The sequence below is a fragment of the Mus caroli genome, chromosome 5 (genome assembly GCF_900094665.2).
Source record: "Mus caroli chromosome 5, CAROLI_EIJ_v1.1, whole genome shotgun sequence".
Classification (NCBI taxonomy): Eukaryota; Metazoa; Chordata; class Mammalia; order Rodentia; family Muridae; genus Mus; species Mus caroli.
Window position 1 is genome coordinate 91163272 of NC_034574.1, and position 18343 is coordinate 91181614.

An 18343-nucleotide genomic window follows, 5' to 3' on the forward strand; every position below is an offset into this window, starting at 1 on the left:
TGAGAATGTCACAATCCTTACTTAACCATAGAGGGTGGGTGGCTTCTGACAGGCTCTATTTCAGCTGATATAAGTAAGGCAGGGAGCTTAAGTTATCAACTAGTTGGATGGATTTTCTTTTGCACTAAAAAGAGTCACTAACGGGTCCTTTCAAATAGTATGGGCCTCCTTTAAAAATGTCAAGTCTGGGAAATAAGGAAGTCATAACATACCTTAGACAGTCAGTTGGTATCATTATTGAGCTTTAAAATAATTAGTTATAAGGGATTTACTTTTAAATGGAAGTATTTTTAAATTCTCCTCCCTCCCTAGTCGATGGCAAGATAGGCTCTTACAGGAGTACCAGCTGTCCAGGAATACCTCATCTCTGACTATATTTAAAAGTTGGACAAATCAGTTACAAAGAACAAGAGAAACAGGATCTCATTTTTCTTCCTAGAAACTTTTAAAATATATCCTCTTCAGTAATAGTTGATTCGTAAACATATTTTTGTACATTGCTTGTTTTATCCCGAATGAGAGACCACAACCACCTACCTCCTAGAAAGGTCTAACCTTCTTGTCTGTTGTATTTTTCCTTTTTATATAAAAATTATTAGGTTTGTCTGTTTCTTTCATGTGTATGAGTGTCTTGCCTGCATATGTCAGCACGTGTGTGCCTGTCCCGGGAAGATTAGGAGGATGTTGTTCTGGATTCCCTGGTACTGCAGTGAGAATCAAACCCCAGTCCATCGTAAGAGTAAGAGTTGCCCTGAACTTCTAAGCTCACTTTCCAGCCCATTGTGTTTCCTTTAGAAGTAATATAGTACACAGATTCACTTCATGTCAGAGGTAAGACTGTCCATTTAAACTGTGTCTTAGTCAGGGTTTATATTCTTGCACAAAACAGCATGACCAAAAAGCAAGTTGGGGAGGAAAGGGTTTATTCAGCTTACACTTCCACATTGCTGTTCATCACCAAAGGAAGTCAGGACAGGAACTCACACAGGGCAGGAACTTGGAGGCAGGAGCTGATGCAGAGGCTATGAAGGGATGTTACTTACTGGCTTGCTCAGCTTGTTTTCTTATAGAACCCAGGACTACCAGCCCAGGAATGGTACCACCCACAAGGGGCCCTCCCCACTTGATCACCAACTGAGAAAATGCCCCACAGCTGGATCTCATGGAGGCATTTCCCCAACTGAAGCTCCTTTCTCTGTGATAACTCCAGCTGTGTCAAGTTGACACAAAACCAGCCAGTACTTTCTCTCTCTCTCTCCCTCCCCCTCCCCCTCCCCCTCCCTCCCCATCACGTATGTCCATCCTCAGTTTTTCACTTAGGCAGGCAGCTTCAGCCATAGAACATGGAAAATGAGTACTGCTTGCCTGAAGCAACATTTGGAAATGAAAAGACAAATGAAAGGTCCTGATACAGGGCATTAGGCAAACTTTCTATACATTAAAAAAAACAACACACACACAAACTTTTAGATTGATCTGACTCAAATTCCAGTATTATTTAATATGCCTGCTCCAGGAATAGATACATCTGCCAGCTCATTACCATTATTCTCTGTAAGATAACATTTCTTCTCCACTGAAGTTAAGTAGTATCAGACAAAAACAACCCCTCATTTTGAGCAGTCGTTTTAAGTGCAGAACCCTGGAATGGATTTTAAAAGGTAAATTCTATTGACTGTACTATTTACGGCTAGTATTAGCTGATAATTAATCAAGTATTATTCCATAGTACAGTGTTTTATTATTGGAATGCATGTTGTTTTAATACATTCCAGAAAAGCTGAGGTTAAAAAGTCTTATCATAATAAATGAGAAGAGATTTCTAAAGTCACACATGTTAAATTCCAGGCATATTCTGTAGCTCTTAATAGGAAAAAGTCATAGTAAAATGAAAGACTTTGGCAACGCTGCTATTCTCAGAATTTAGGGAGTATTAAGTTAGGAAAAATTCTAAGAGGCATATGTAAACAGCTAATGATTCTTCCCACTACAATATTCTTCTGCTTATGTATAAAATGTCTTATTAGCTCTTGTTTCTATTGAATGCAATTATACATATGCATGATAATAAGCTTATTTATATTCAAAAAAACATTCGTTTGGCAAGCAGCCTAGAATATTCTAGTACTCTAAGAGTCAAGCAAATGCCTCAGAGATTCAAAGTCTTTGTTTCCTTTTCAATATTGCAAAGCATAACAATTCTTTATCCTCTTGTTGCTACATTGTTAAGAGTGTATTAATTGACAAGTTATACCGGTTGCCCGGATGTGTTCTATGCCTACTAACAGAAGAGCATCCAGGTAAGAATTACACCTGGTACCTGCAATACATGTATGTACTTGAGTGGATACATTTGGCTTCCAGACAGAATAAAAAAAATCCAGTAGTCGAAGTGTGTGTTCTGTTTTGTTTCCGTTTTGCTGTTGATTTTTTTTCTCTCATGCATTGGTGACATACAGCTTACGTCACTGGGGCTCAGAAGCCTCAGCTAGGCAGCTAATGAAATCGCATGTTAAGATATCCAACCTCTGTTGAGGGAAGGATCAACCGTGATCCCCTCCTTACACTTCCGGCTGTATCGGAAGATGGAGCAGTAGTGCGGTCAGAAAGGCCCCAGAGACTCCTACGACTTGGGTTGTGTTCCATGACTCTCTGAACTGTTGGCAAATCACCTTCTGAATCTGTTTACTCCCTTGTAGCTTGAAATACTGAAAACTCTCTGGAGTTGTAGTAAAGAGTGGAGATGAACCTAGGGAATCCAAGTCACAAGGCATACATAAATACTATCAGCTCGGTAATTCTCCCTTGGAGATTTTTGTGATTTCTTTATTACCTATGGCTTCTCAACATCAATGGCATAAACACTTTTCTTTTGTCACTTCTGAATGAAAGAGGCATGTCTTGTCTTCTTTCTGTAAGTGGAACAAGATGTTATTGAGAAACCCAGAGAGAAGATGTCTTAAGGATACACTGTCCCTTTTCTTTGAGAAAGGAAAATTAAACCAGACCAAGTCCAGTTTGAATCTGAATCATCTCCTGCACTCCTCAGAGTAGATTTCTTATCTTCCCTAAACATCTTGGATTAAAAAAAAAAAAAAAAAAACCATTCCTCCAAGACTGTCTTGGAGGTTGAGTACTCCCCAGCTCCCTTCCCTGGTGGTCCGGTGGAGCCCAGGAATGCTGGCCTTTAGGGCACATGGCCAGACCTGTTTGCTCACTCCTGCTGGAGTGAGCAGCGTGGGAGGTCCTGATAAGCTGGCTACTTACTGGTGCAAAACGCTTTCTGAACCTTTGTATACATTGCTGAGACAAGCTGTCAAACGGTCACCAAGAAGTTTCTAGTCAAAAAGGATACAACTGTGTATTGTATTGGCATATTACCTTATAAAATCATTACAATGATCCTCTAAAATGACTTTGTATTATTTATACAAATTCGAAAAGTAGCCGCCTGATTCTTTAAAATAGCTCTTAGCCTCTTTCCAACTGTATGGGTGCCAGGAGATCCTAAATCTAATTCTGGTATGAACTAGATAACATTTTTAAAAAATGGAAGAGAGAGTTGACTTCTGTCTTTGTTTAACTCATTCATTATTTGAGTAGTTCTCAAGATGTGTGAAAAGTGAACTCCAGAAAGACCAAGCTGTCTGCAGCTTGCTTTATGTTCCCTCTCTTGATTTACAATTCAAGAGTGTTCTAAGTTCACTCTCTTGAGCAGAGTGAGGCTGGACTAGGGGAGGGTTGAAGTCAGTGAAGTTTCTCTAGTCTTGTTAGATGACATTGTGTGAGCAGGGGAAGGCCTGCAGTGTTCAGCTTCTAAAGTGCCCCATCGTAAGCTTAGTACAATTACGGTATTCTAAGTGAGAAAACCCAAGTGACTGCAGGTAGCACATGCTTGCACTTAGCACCGGGAGGCTGAATCACTGAGGAAAAGTGCTCTGAGGCCAGGCTGGGCTTCACAGGGAGAGTGTGTCTAACAAAAGGCAGTGTAAGAAGAAAGGAGGGAAGAGAGGAAAGGATGGAAGGAAGGAGAGAGGGAGGGAGAGTTGGGGGAGGGGAGGAGGAAGGATGGAAGGAGGGAGGGAGAGAGGGAAAGAGGGAGAGGAGACAGAGAGAGAAAAGAAGGAAAGAAGGAGAGAGGGGGGAAAAGAGAGAGGGTGGAGGGAGAGGAGAGGAAAGGAGGAGGAAGAAGGGAAGGAAGGAAGGAAGGAAGGAAGGAAGGAAGGAAGGAAACTGGGACATTCTCACATCTATTTGAATCTTTTGTGCTTCTGGAATAGCGGAAAAAAAACACATTCTGAATATAATCCTTTTTCTCCTTTCTTTCTTTCATTTCATTTCATTTTCCTTTCCTCTCTTTTTGTGAAGCAAGTACCCTATCATTGAGCAACATCTCCAGATTTCCCTTTCATTAGGCAGGACATGGTGACACACACCTTCAGCTCCAGGTAAGCAGATCTTTGTGGGTTTAGGGCCAGCCTGGTCTACTTTGTGAGCTCCAAGCTAGGCAAGGTGATATACCCAGTGAGATCCTGTCTCAAAAACCAAACATCTGGCCAAACAGAGCCAAATAAACAATTTCCCTTTTATATCCTTTTTTCCCCTTTGAAAATCAAAATCTATACTTTTAAAATAAAATAGAGCTTGCCATGTGTCCTGAGAGATGTGCGCCTGTAATTTGGTCAAGATCTCTTTTGTTGTCATTATACAACGTAAATCAGTACCGTGAATGTTTTCAACGTGTACTATTAAATGGAGTTAACTCCTGATCCTGAACCAGGAAGCAGCTGATACTGATTTATGGCCCTTGTTCAACTTGTTCATGGCAGAGGGTTGACTTTATTTTAGAATTCAAGGGACCAGCATACACTAACTGGTCAATTGTGGAAATATATGCTGTAGGGCATTTCCATATGTGGGTGGCAAATCCAGTGAACTTTAGGCCCAGGAGTATATGGACTGGGTTGTCCTGGTTTGTTGCTCACAGTTCTGAGCTGTATATGTCATAGGCTGACCAGACAAACATGTTTGTCTGATAAACAAGATATCATGCAAACAAAAACAAAAATGAACAAACAGACAACCCCCAAAAGCAGCAACAACAAACCTGTCTTTTAAAGCTTACCTTATTTCAAACATGTTAGTTAGATCAAACCAGTAGAATTCGTGAGTTTCCCTCGAAATACGGATTTTAGAACTTAAATGCAATTGAAATAAATGTGCTAAGTTTCTAAGTTTGATTTTGATGCTGTCCTGAGTGACTTGTTTAATGTTGACCTGAGTGACAGGGTAAATAAATAAATAAATAAATAACTGGGGAAGGGGGAGGCAAGAAAAACTTACTCTTTCAAAACAAAAGGGCCAACTTTCCCAGTGAAGAAAAAGCCCACTAGAGGTCACTTTTCAACTTGTTTCTCCAAATAGCTGAAAAGTGAGTCTTGATTCTAGCTACTGTTTCTGCCACCTCCATGTCCCCGAATTTCTGGTTAGAAGCGGTTACTGAAGGACCTGTGATTTACCCGAGAGGCTGCATACAGTCATTTCTCAAGTAAGATTTCTGTGGTGACATTTCTGATGATTGTTTTGGGTCCCTCACTAATTCCACACTATTTCTGATTGTTAAATGCCAGTATTGGAACCTAGGCAAGCTGTGCTCATCTCCTGAAGTTCTAGTGAACTTTGCAATGTTGTATTTGCACAAACAAGGCACCGAGGGCTGCAGACTGTAAAGTGCCCATTCAGTCACCTTCTCTTGCTACAAATAGCAGCACTTCCACAAAAGCACCATCGGTTGGCTTGAATCTCTGACAAGAATCCCATCATTTTTGATTTCCCCCCAGTATTTATTAAACTAGACGTTGATCCAGTTTGTAAAAATGTAAAGGCTTAGGACTGGGAGTTTAGCTCAGCGTGGTGGTAGAGCACTTGCCTAGATGTAGCCCCAAGGATTTACTTACGGTAACACACACACACCACACACACACACACACACACACACACACACACACACCACACACACACACACACACACACACACACACACACACGACAATTCTAAGCTGAAAATTTGTAACATATCTAATTTAACAAAAAGACATCTTAAAACTATTTTTCCTTCAAGTTGAGCACCAAAACACTCGCAAACTTCTGTTGTGTCAATGCCACTACTTGTCTAGAATGCAATCACTATAAGCAGTCTTGTCCATATACGAAGGGCCTCTGGGATTCTCAAATGCCCACTGTATCCTTCCCATATTAATATAGTTACTGATCTTCAAACACTTCTCAGTTATGTGAAATTTCAGTCAAAATCAAGGACATTTAAACTTGATATTTCCCTATGACAAGTGGGTGGTTTGAATAGGCTTAGACCAGGGAGTAGAGCTATTTGTTGATGTGCAGAAATTATGTTGGCTTCTACAACCCTGCCTATCTCTTAAGGTCATTACGGTCCCTCACCTACTTAGGTGCCATAGAACACCAGACAAAGGTCTTAACTCCTGACCCCTCCCCTAATTGGGTCCACTCATACTGTCCTTTATCACAGCAGCTCAGTATAACTCTAGTCTCACAACTTCTTATTCAAAATACACCTGAAAGGTACCTAGATTCCTGATTCTGTAATCTCACAGACACTTCACCAATTTTTCCTACACACATCCCATTAGAAAATATAGTTCATACCTCATTATTTCAGTCCTTACCAGTCTAACTGCACGATGCCATAGTGGTCACTGCACTGATAGGATACATGTTTTTGTCTTTTTTTTTTTTAATCAGAATTTCTCTGCATAGCCCTGGCTGCCCTCAAACTCAGAGGTCTTCGGGTCTCTTCTTTCCATGTACTGCGATTAAAGTCATGGGCCACCACACCAGGCCCCCATTATCATCTTCTGCCTTTAGAGAACTGGCATGATTTCAGTTGTAAAATCAAAATTCTGGTAGCCATGTTGAAACTGGAATATAGGTAAGGAAGCAAAGATGAAAACAGTATGATCAAGAAACACTACGATAATCCAGGCAGGAGATGACTGTAGATCAGTGTCAGGTGGCAGAGACAGCAGAAGAGCTGTACACTGCATGTGGCTGCCCTCATCTTCCAGTGCACTCTCTGAGGAAAAAAAAAAAAAAAAAAAAAACACCACCACCAACAACAACAACAGTTAAGAAAATACCTAATTCAATCCCTGCCAACTAATGGAAACCAGAAACTTTCTAGAAGCCACACACTTGGAAGTGTGCCTGTCAGCTTTGTAATTGTGTCAGTTCCACGGGACTGACTTGCAGTGATGCAGTTCCTACAAAGTTTATCAATCTCATTTTCTCACATAGACTCTTATGCAAGTTTCAGAACAGCGCAATGATGAACTAACCTGGCTGAGTAGTACGGATCTCTATAACCCCTGAAGAAGCAACCATGTTTTTCTTGCAAAGTTTTCAAACATGAGCTGCTACAAAGTAACACAGAGCTCAGGCTGTTTGACAGGCACTGTAAAGAACTGTTAGGCTGCTGCTGTTCGAAGTTCATTGCTGTGGACCCAAGGAATGGGTGAGTCAAAGGACGTGCATGCACAACATTGTTTAATGATCACTAATTTGGCACACCTGGGTATTATGAATGTCAAGTAGTCAGGATTGGGTCACAGGATATATAGCTGGACTTGGAATGAGCAAGCAAAAATAAGTATCAGAGTATGTAATACAAGAAGCATGTCACTTGGGAGCCTGTTCCTGGCTTTACTGGAGAATTTAGTGGAGACTTATCTCTGACCGAGTTTTCTTCTGTCTAATTACAAAGAAAATATGGTTGTTTATAAAACAAAAGTTTAGCTTTATCCAATTATATTTTGAGTTGAATATAGGATTGAAAAGCTGGAAGGAAGCCTGATTTCCAGTGTACTAAAGATATTAGGCTGGGAAACTAGCATAGTAAATTAGTCTTGTTCAGAAAGGTCAGGCTAAGGGAGATAAATGATGTGCAGGATTGGAGATAAGAGCAAGAGAGGATGGTGTAGGTGTGCAGTCCTGGCACTCTGGAAGCTGAGGCAGGAGGACCCAGAGTTTGAAGCCAGCCAGGGTTATCCAGAAAGTTTAAAGATAGCTGGAGCTACATAAAGTGACGCTGCCGGGCTGGTGAGATGGCTCAGTGGGTAAGAGCATCCGACTGCTCTTCCGAAGGTCCAGAGTTCAAGTCCCAGCAACCACATGGTGGCTCACAACCATCCGTAACAGGATCTGGTGCCCTCTTCTGGAGTGTCTGAAGACAGCTACCGTGTACTTACATATAATAAATAAATAAATCTTTAAAAAAAAAAAATAAAGTGACGCTGCCAGTCAATTGAATAGCACAAGGGCAGCTCAGCAGTTAAATACTTACCTGGTATGAGCAAGGCTCTGGGTTTAATCCTCAGATTACCAAAATCATGTTTAAGGAAAGACAGATTCATGCTATTTTAACATTGAGAAGGATTTCCTTTTCCATGTCCACAAATTAGAACTTTTTTCCTAGTAATTTCCTTCAGTTTACCCATGGTGTATTTTTCTCTATTATAGTTAGAAAACTATATGTTTTTGTTGGCACCGATGCCTAGGCTTAAAATATTATCACTGTACTGATAGTATGACTTCAGGAAGTTTCCTTCACTCATAGACTCATTTGCTTCATTTTTAAAAATGGCAATTATAAGATGTACCCCATGTGCTTGCCGTGATAGCATGGAAGAACAACGGCAGAAGTGCCTGGCACTCAGTAGGTCTATCTCACATGACAGGCATTGATGTCTAGCCTTGACTTACTCTTCCTTAGCCTTCTACGGGAGGGGTTCATTCATTGAACTGCTTCTGTAGAAAATGAAGCAGTTCGTGCTTAGACGTCTGCCTTCTTTCCTGTTTCAGATATCCATATCCTTTTCTCCCACAATACAAAGAACTGTCCACAGCTATAGTTATCTAGTCATTTACATGGGCTTAATATGAGTTTATTTCTTTGAGCGTGAAAGTTACATAGAGACAACTTAATCACTTACAATTAAAAAACTTTTAGCTAGAAAATATAAATAATTTTCCCTCGAGGTACATGGTGACAAAGACTCAGTTCTGGGAAGATGGAAACTCAAGTCCATGATGGCTCTTTGTATAACAATCTATCCACCATTGTGGGCTTCTTGGAATTGGGGAATGGCAAGCTTTTGTCATCGTGGCAGAATCTGAGGCTCTAGTAAACAAGCACAAAGACATGGTTATGGAAAGGAGGTGGTGTGGATGCCTGAGGTCCTTCTGATTACATGATCCTTGTGAAAATGAATAATACAGTACTATTAAAACACTCAAGTATACGGGCTTGAGGGGCTCAAACCTCGTGATTTTAAGTCACTTAATGTTGCACTAAGAGAAACTAAAATTCTAAATTTCAATTCATATTTTTATTGTTAATGTTCACTCATACAAAGACAATTTAAACTGCTGATTTTAACTGTACCTCTCTCTCTCTCTCTCTCTCTCTCTCTCTCTCTCTCTCTCACACACACACACACACACACACAGAGACCCCTTGTATGAATTTTGTCCTCACAGGGCAGTGAAAACATGCACAAAAAGAATCATAATTATACAGAGACATCTTCTTTTTCCAATGCTACTTTTGATATTAGGTCCCTAGTAAAGAAGGAGTGATTGTTAACAGATGTGGTTGTCCAACACAGAAAATAGTCTGATACTGTCTCTTTCCTTCTGCATTCAAAGTAAGTTTAGAGAACGTGGTCTCTGGGACGTCCAGCAAGACCCTTCTCATCCTGACTCACTCTGAGGTGCAGCCACAGGCCTGACTATCACTGTGAGCCTCGTTGGCTTCCCATGTATGGTAGATGAACAGGAGTGCCATTTCACAGGTGGGACAGTCAGGAACAGCGGCAGACACTGCCACTGTACCTAGGTCCTCTGCTCACTCCCATTAGATTTCATTTCCAAAGGGAAATTCCATGCAAAGTTAATAAGAATTTCAAGACGGCAGTAGCAAGGCATTAAATGAATCTGAATCTGCAGTGGTGCAAGGTCAGGAACTGACTGTAATTCAGGAGTTCCTGGGTCCATCAGGCAGATACTTAGCTTCCGCTGCACCACACGGCACATCTGCTCTAATAGTATCACCTCCTCCCTTTCCCTCTCATTTTTTTCAAGCATCTTTTGTGCAATATCTCTACCTCCATGCCTGACAGTCAACTTCTAGTCCCCAGCACTTACTAATTTAGATTGCCTTTCTTTCATTTACCTTTGACCCCACTCTTCACCAGTCAGTAACTTACCTGAAAATAGTCATTTTCTTAAAGGAACATGGTCATTATCTTTTCAAAGCCATTTATTATTCAAATTATTATTCGATTGCTATTTTAAAATATAGCAACACTACTTTTTGTCTATTGAGATGTTTTCCCTGAATGTGTCTCAGTGTCTCAGAAATACAATCTCTGTGTACAGTTTTTCTTATAACTAAACTCACCCAGTTTGGTTATTGTTAACTAGGTCATTTTGCATTTGAGAAAGCTGAGCTATAAAATATGAACAATTTCCCCACTTGTGCTTGATAACAAGGTTCAATTCCTATCTTAAAATCTAGTTCTTGACTGGGCATAATCGCACATCCCTTTAATCCTAGCACTCAGGAGGCAGAGGCAGGCAGATCTCTGTGAGTTCGAGACCATCCTGATCTACAGAGTGAGTTCTAGGCCATCCAGGGCTACACTGAGAAACCCTGTCTCAAAAAGCAAAGCAAAACAACACAAAACAAAACAAAACAAAAGTCTAGTCTATAGCTGTCTCTATTATACCTTTTAAAATAACATTTTTTTCCAGACGGGTATCTTGTGTCCCAGTGAGTCACTTGGCTTCCTTGGTAGGAGAACAATTTTAGTAAATACTTGCTTCTTGACACTTTGTCAACATCCCTTGGAACTCTCTTTTAAACATAGCTCCTTCAAAGTGTCAGTTTCTTCAAAATGTGCAGAACTGTGCTCTTTCTTTAGATGTGTTTTGTCACACAGTGCTATGGTTCCATTGAGTCATCTGTGAAGTACATTCACAGTGAGCTCTATTTCTGAAGATATATGAAGAATAGTATTTCTCCAGCATTTCATAGATAGCAATGTGCTTTCCTCATATTTCCTCACTTGGTCTTCACAGAGACCATAGCAAATGTATTTTAGCCTTAAAATTAATAATCAGTACACCAAACAGCAGATTAATATACTTATTTTCCTATCCTAAAGCTTAAATTATTATCAGAACATTTTTCAATATATATTACAAGTGATATATAAAATATGTGTATAGCACATATATAATATATTTCCTCCCTCTAAGATCCTCAAATAGGTCTTCATGAGAAATAAATAAAATTACTACTTGGGGCATGGTGTGGTGGCACAAGCCTTTAATCCCAACACTCAGGAGGCAGAGGCAGGCAGATCTCTGTGAATTCCAGGCTAGCCTAGTCTACAAAGTGAGTCCAGGATAGCCATGGCTCTGTTTTATGGAGAAACCCTATCTTAAAAAAAATAAAATCTATTTGGTGGTTGTGATAGGTGAGGAGGTTGGTGATATACAAACTATTATCCTAACTGGAGACCCTCAGAAGCAGTGATTCTCCATTGCAGTGTTTTTAATGGGTCCTAAGTCATTTCACGGGCCGCAGAGACCCCGGTGAAAGAGGAGGCTCAGTAACTCAGACCCTGTGCTTCTGTTTAGAGAGTGAAGTTAGCAAAAACGGCATTTAACTGACATAAAATAGATAAAAACGATTTACTGAACCCATACCACTCATTTTCTTATTTTCTTTCTTTTCCTTCCTTTTTTCTCCTTTTTAAAACTCTTTTTTACCCAAATTTATTTATTTCATGCATGAAATACATGTATAATTACAGTAATATTGCTGTCTTCCGACACACCAGAAGAGGGCATCTGATCCCATTACAGATGACTATGAGCCACCATGTGGTTGCTGGGAATTGAACTCAGTACCTCTGGAAGACCACTCAGTGCTCATACCCGCTGAGCCATCTCTCCAGTGCTTCTTTTCCTCCCTCCCTCCCTCTCCTATGTATGTATGTATGTATGTATGTATGTATGTATGTATGTATGTGGCCATGTGGAGGTCAGAGGACAACTTGTAGGAATTTGATTCTCTCTTTTTTGTTAAATGTATTCTCTGTGCTAGATAGTCTTATTCAACTTGACATACTAGAATTGTCTGAAGGAGGAACTCTTAATTAAGAAAATGCTGCCATAAGATCCAGCTATGGTGCATTTTCTTAATTAGTGATGGTTGGTGGTGCCATCCCTTGGCAGGTGGTTCTGGGTTCTATAAGAAAGCACGCTAAGCAAGCCAGGGGAAGCAAGCCAGTAAGCAGCACCCCTCCATAGCCTCTGCATCAGCTCCTGCCTCCAGGTTCCTGCCCTGCTTGCATTCCTGTCCTGACTTCCTTCAATGATGGCTACCGTGTGGAAATGTAAGCTAAATAAAGCCTTTCCTCCACAAGTTGCATTGGTCATGGTGTTTCATCACAGTCATAGAAACCTTAACTTAGATACTCATTGACAATTTCAGACATTATAATGTTAATTCTGATGATTGTGACCATTGCTGTCTAATTTTTCAATCTCATTCCCAAGTGTGTAATCCCTTCCCTACAATTCTCTCTAAAAACTCTTTCTCTTTCCCCTCCCCCACCATTGCCAGCTCATCTTCCCTTTCTCTTTGGTGTTGTATCCTACTAGGTAGCCCAGGCTAGCCTGGACTTAAAACAGCTGTCTTCTCTTCACCTCCCAGGCACTGGGATTATAGGCATTGACTAAAGGCAGTACACGAAGTTTTCATCATTATTATTTTTAACAGGTTCTTATTAGTCCATGCTGGCCCTAAACTAGCTTAGAGTTAAGGGTGGGCTTGAACACCCAATCTTCCACTTCTCAAATGCTGGGTTGACAGTCATGACCTGCTAGGTTCAGCAAAAATATTTCATCTATTACTTTTGAATTATGCACAATGATCCTTGAGATTAGAATTGCTGCAAAATAGTCTTGCTATGACAATACCCCTGAGAGATTGAGAGTTAGCAAGTCTTGATGCGTCAACGTTTCCAACACGCACAGCAACATAGTTACTTGAGTCCTAAGGAATCTTCATCTCGTTCTCACTGTGTCAGTAGCTTAAACTTCTCAGGAGACATCTTCATGTAACACAACCTTTATGCTTATATGGACTAAAATATGTGACTTTTCAAGCTTATCAAAATCTTCCTGAGAGTGTTTCTAAGTGTTATCCAAGTCCTCGCAGACTGCTTTCTGGTGACTGCATTCTGATGACTAATTTCTATTTTAAATTCAGATTCCTTCTCCTGCTAACTGTCCATGGCTTTAGCCGGACACACCAATACTTGGAATATCTTCACACTCACACTTCCTTTCCCCGTGGTTTCATCTTACTTCCTTTTCCTTTCGAAGGTGTTCAGTTTCTCTGCTCCTAGGTCCTTTCATCCCCTGCCCCCTTCCTGCCCTTGGGCTGGTATGTATGTCTGAGAGTCCTCAGGTCCCCATAGGGGGAGAAGGCATGTGTTTCTGTCCTATACCTCACAGCATTTTTCTGCTTCTAGCCACGTCCGTGTAGACTGCCCAGAGTCCATGCTCCCCTATGCGGATGCCAACTTCTTTCTCTCCCAGTGTATTTACTGTTTTTATCATTCCTCCTACAACAATGTCTTGTGTCTGATTTGGGAATTCTTGCCATTAGTATTTCTTAGCCTTTGTAAGGCAGACACCATGTCCAGCTTTTAGGAGAAAAAGATCCAATTACTGATAAAAAGAAGGAACATCTGACATTGGTGTGACTGACTGTGGCTCACTCTGGCAATCGCTACAGGGACAGAGACTGGAGATTAGAAACCTCCATTCCCTCTGCAAGCACAACCAGGACTGGCTTCTTCAGTAACATATACTATTCCAGAGGATTCTGGCTCAGCACTGCCAAAATCTGCAATAAAAGGGTATTCCCTCCTTTGCTGAAAAGCAAATACTTTGTATGTAAGATGCTTGGGAATTCATAGGTGACATAGGTAATTTCCTCTCTTCTATTTCATATTTGTGTTGACAATGCTTTGAAAAGAGTATCTTGGGGAAATTATTCATGAGGAAATATGTAAATATGGATTAGAACAAGATCTAGGAGCTCATAACCTTTGCCTTCAAATACATGACAGACTATTAAATGGAATAGCAATTAATTGGTTAAATTTATTGCCAGAGAATGGTAATTGTAGAAAAAGCACTTTTACTGTAATGAATATAATACATACGATGTGCTGGCTAACGGTACACTTTTTCCTCTATTTAGATTATATATATTTGCCTGTGGCTTAAATACATTGAGTGACAGGGGCATTTTTCCCTCTGAGGGAGACTCTATCGTGTGCATTCTTCAGAAACATTCTGATATACATAGGATATGAAGGAACGTATCAAAGCTCCTGCCACACTGCTTCTCAGTTAGGGTGATTTTGTTCCCTAGAAGACATTTGGCAAGGTCTGGAGACAGTTTTACTTGTCACAATATGAATTGGCAGGGCTACTTGGCCAGGAGCCATGGAGGCTGCTGGGTGTCCCACAATGCACAGCACAGGCCCCCACAACAAAGCATCCCTCCTTTCAAATGCCCGCAGTGCTCCTGAAGGTGACAAACCTGAGTCTACCAGGACAGCATTCTGGTTTACAAAGCTAATCCCACTTAGTCCTGCGGCCTAATCCTATTTCGCGTGTAAGAAGTCAAACATTAATGCATTCCTTCTTGTCATGTCTCCTTTCAAATCTTTACCATCCTTCTCCAGTTATTCGACATTTAGTGTAAGCTCAATAATTGTCATATTATAGCAGACATATGTAACTTAAAAAATATGATTCAAAAATATGATTGATGTTAGAAGCATGCCACTGTTATAAATATCCATAAAGAGCTCTACAGCATGGCTGAATAGGGGTTTGAACAATTACATTCTTTTCCCTCTGTGTGGTGGCTTCCCTGATTTCTATCCAGGCAGGTAGCTTGTTCTGAGTCAGTGACTGTACAGTGGGTAGAAATAGCATGCAGTACACCACTGTTCAGTCAGAGGATTTGTGGATGCATGCAAGAGCATACAGAGAATTCTCAATAACCAACAAGGTGTTTAGAGACTCGAACTTGAGGAAGTGCCTTTCTTCTACCTACACACTGAAGGGACAACTACCAATTATGTCGGGAAGGTCCAGTGAGTTACAGATGTGTGCTTGTGAAGGAGACAGCTGGGCTTGTGAAGCTCTGTAGCATTGTGAGGGGGAAGGCTTTAGAGACTGCACATACAGAATACCATAAACGAGGCTCAGTCCACGGGAGCTCTGTGGGAAGACATTGCTAAGGTCTCCTAAGTTACTCCAACCTTGCTCCACATTTGGATAAGAAGATGGAAGGCAAGAATGACTTTCTCAATACTTTGTAAATCTGGCATAATGAGGACTATGAGAAACAAACTCAGTCATTAATTATATATGTAATTATATGTATATAATATATATTAGTATCGCTTCTCGACCTTTTGGCTAAGATCAAGTGTAATATATATTAGTTATATGTAGTATATGTATATATAACATATGTAATTTATGTTTATATTGTATGTTATATATGTACATCATAATACACATAATATATTATATATGGACATATATAACACATCATTTTAATATATAATATGTAATATATGTGTCATAATATCATACACACACATATATGTCTATATATAAAAACATAAATATATATGTATATAGACACACACATACACACATATATATGTGTATATATATATGTGTGTGTATGTGTGTGTGTGTGTATGTATATGAGTTTCTTGCCTGTGTGATTTATGTTTTCAATTGCAAACCCACCAGAAGAAAGTGTTCTTGCCCCTTAACACTGGAGTTTAGAGAAAATCTGCTCTCACAAACCAATTACAATCTCATTTGCACGCAAGCTGTTTAAGCCCCTTCAACTGACTAAGAATGGTCTATTGATGGATTGTGAAGATAACTTTTAAAGAATAACAGTTCACATGAGAAAACATAGTAATGCTACCCGTGTCCAGCCTCAGTATTGCTCTGTGAAAGTGTGTAGTGCAAGCCACATAAAATGTCCTGAAGGTGAAATCCTTTTAAAGATGTATTTCCAAGAGACAGTTGGACTTAAGCATTTTACCCCACACCCTACATTCTTTGTTCAACAGTCTCCCTGGTGCCAAGTGGGACTCTTATTGAATCAGCAGATTCCATTATATTTCCAACGGCGTTCTAATTGTTCCTTTCTTCTGGCTTTATCTTTATCTTCAGTCCCCCCCCCCCCCCCCCCCCCGCGTGCCCATCCCAAATGGCATCTCAAGTTACCACTGTTACCCTCTTTCATGACTTTTAAAAGTGCTTTGGGTCAGAATCAGGCTAAGTATTCTTCCAGACCATGGCTTCTCACTTCTTAATGCACCCAGCTTTATGGCTCACGTGGTCACACCACAACACTTGGCTCCTAACAGACACTTGGTCATGCATCACTGACTCTCATGTTGTTGTTGTTGTTTTCTTTTAGTGATTTTTAAAAAAATATCCTTGCTTCTCAGTTTCTCGGACTGTGAGGTCACCACTGTGGTGATCTTCTGCTCACGGCCATGGACTAATGCTGTAACCATACTGCCTGGTTTTACTCTAGTTCATTGCCATCGCCTGCAGTGCTCCCTGGCAATTCACCTGCCTTCAGTCACTGGCTTTCCCAGCACAGTCAGGAGATCACAATTGAGGCAGCTGATGCAACTCTGATGCACCAAACCATCCCATTTACAATAGCTTGCCACTTCTCTTTTGCATCAAGGTTTGCTTCTATCTAACCAGTTCAAGTTCATGTAGATGGACAGCCATGATCTCCTATGAACAAATGAACAAAAACCTTACTTCACCTTTTAAACCTTGATTAAGTCTGTGAGAGTTCATCCAAGTGCGTTTGGAACATCTCATTCCCCTTACCACCCTTTCAACCATACCATCCCTTCCAATCCAACCTGTGACTTCTCCTTCCTTCTTTGTTCTTCCTGCTTCATCTTTCCACATTAAGACTAGTATGTGCTGGTAGTTGGTCTTTGAACTGGAGCCTGCTGGCCTGACACCTTATCAGGGGTCAGTCATATCATTAAAGAAGACTGATTCTTTTTCCCCCACCATCAGCAAAATGACGATAGCTCCTCAGATAGGAATGAGATATCATGCCAACTTCTTTCTTCCCCTTCTATTCTGGGATTTTTGTCTGGCAGACACTTGCATGGGTCTTGTGGATGCTTTCACAATTGTGATGAGTTCATATATACATATTCCCTGTTGTGTCTGAAAAACACTGTTCCCTTGAAGTTACCACCTCTGACTCTAAAAGTCCTTCTTCTCTTCCACAATAATCCCTGCCTTGGAGGGAGGAGTTTGTTGCCAATATCTCATTAAGTGTGGGCACTCCAGAATTTTATGTTTTCTGTATGTTGACCAATTGGGAGTCTCTATATTATCCGCATCTAATGTAAGGAGAGAAGTTTCTCTTACGAGGGTTGAGAAAAGCTCTGATCTACGGGGACAGCAACAAGTCATTAGGAGTTATTTTGATACGATATCCATTTAGCAGAATAATCATGTCGAATCCTCCCTTAATGTCTATGACCTGTTAAGCCACTCATTCCTGGCCTCATTAATTGTGGCAGGTATGGGTTCCATCTCAAGAAATGGATAGTGACGTAATCATTGTATGATTGGTTGCTTCTGAAACATTTGTGCCACTATTACACGGGTGGTCTTTCTTACCAGACCAGTTGTTATTACACTTTTCAGGGTTTATAGCCAGGAGAATTTATTTTTCTCCTATAGTAGCATGCATACCACCTTCTGTGAAAGCTAGAGATGAGTAGAGATGAAGCTTGCAGGTGAGTACCATCAGGTGAGTAGCAGCTCTATGTTTTGTGATTCAAGTCTATAGTGTCTTCAGCAATAGGCTCTTTCCATCAAATTCTGGAGGACATTACTCACATTAGCATGTAATATTTGAAGTCTCTGTGATCTCATTATCCAACAACTCAAAAGGAGACCACCCGTTTCTGGTACATGTATTTTTATTTGCTAAAGTGGGAGTATTTTTGTGAGGGTATTTTCCTTTATTGTAGTGTAGCTCAATTAAAACTACTTTAAAACATGCATTTGTATTTTATGAACTCTTTATAGTAATAGATTTCCATATGACTTTAATATCAGTTATTCC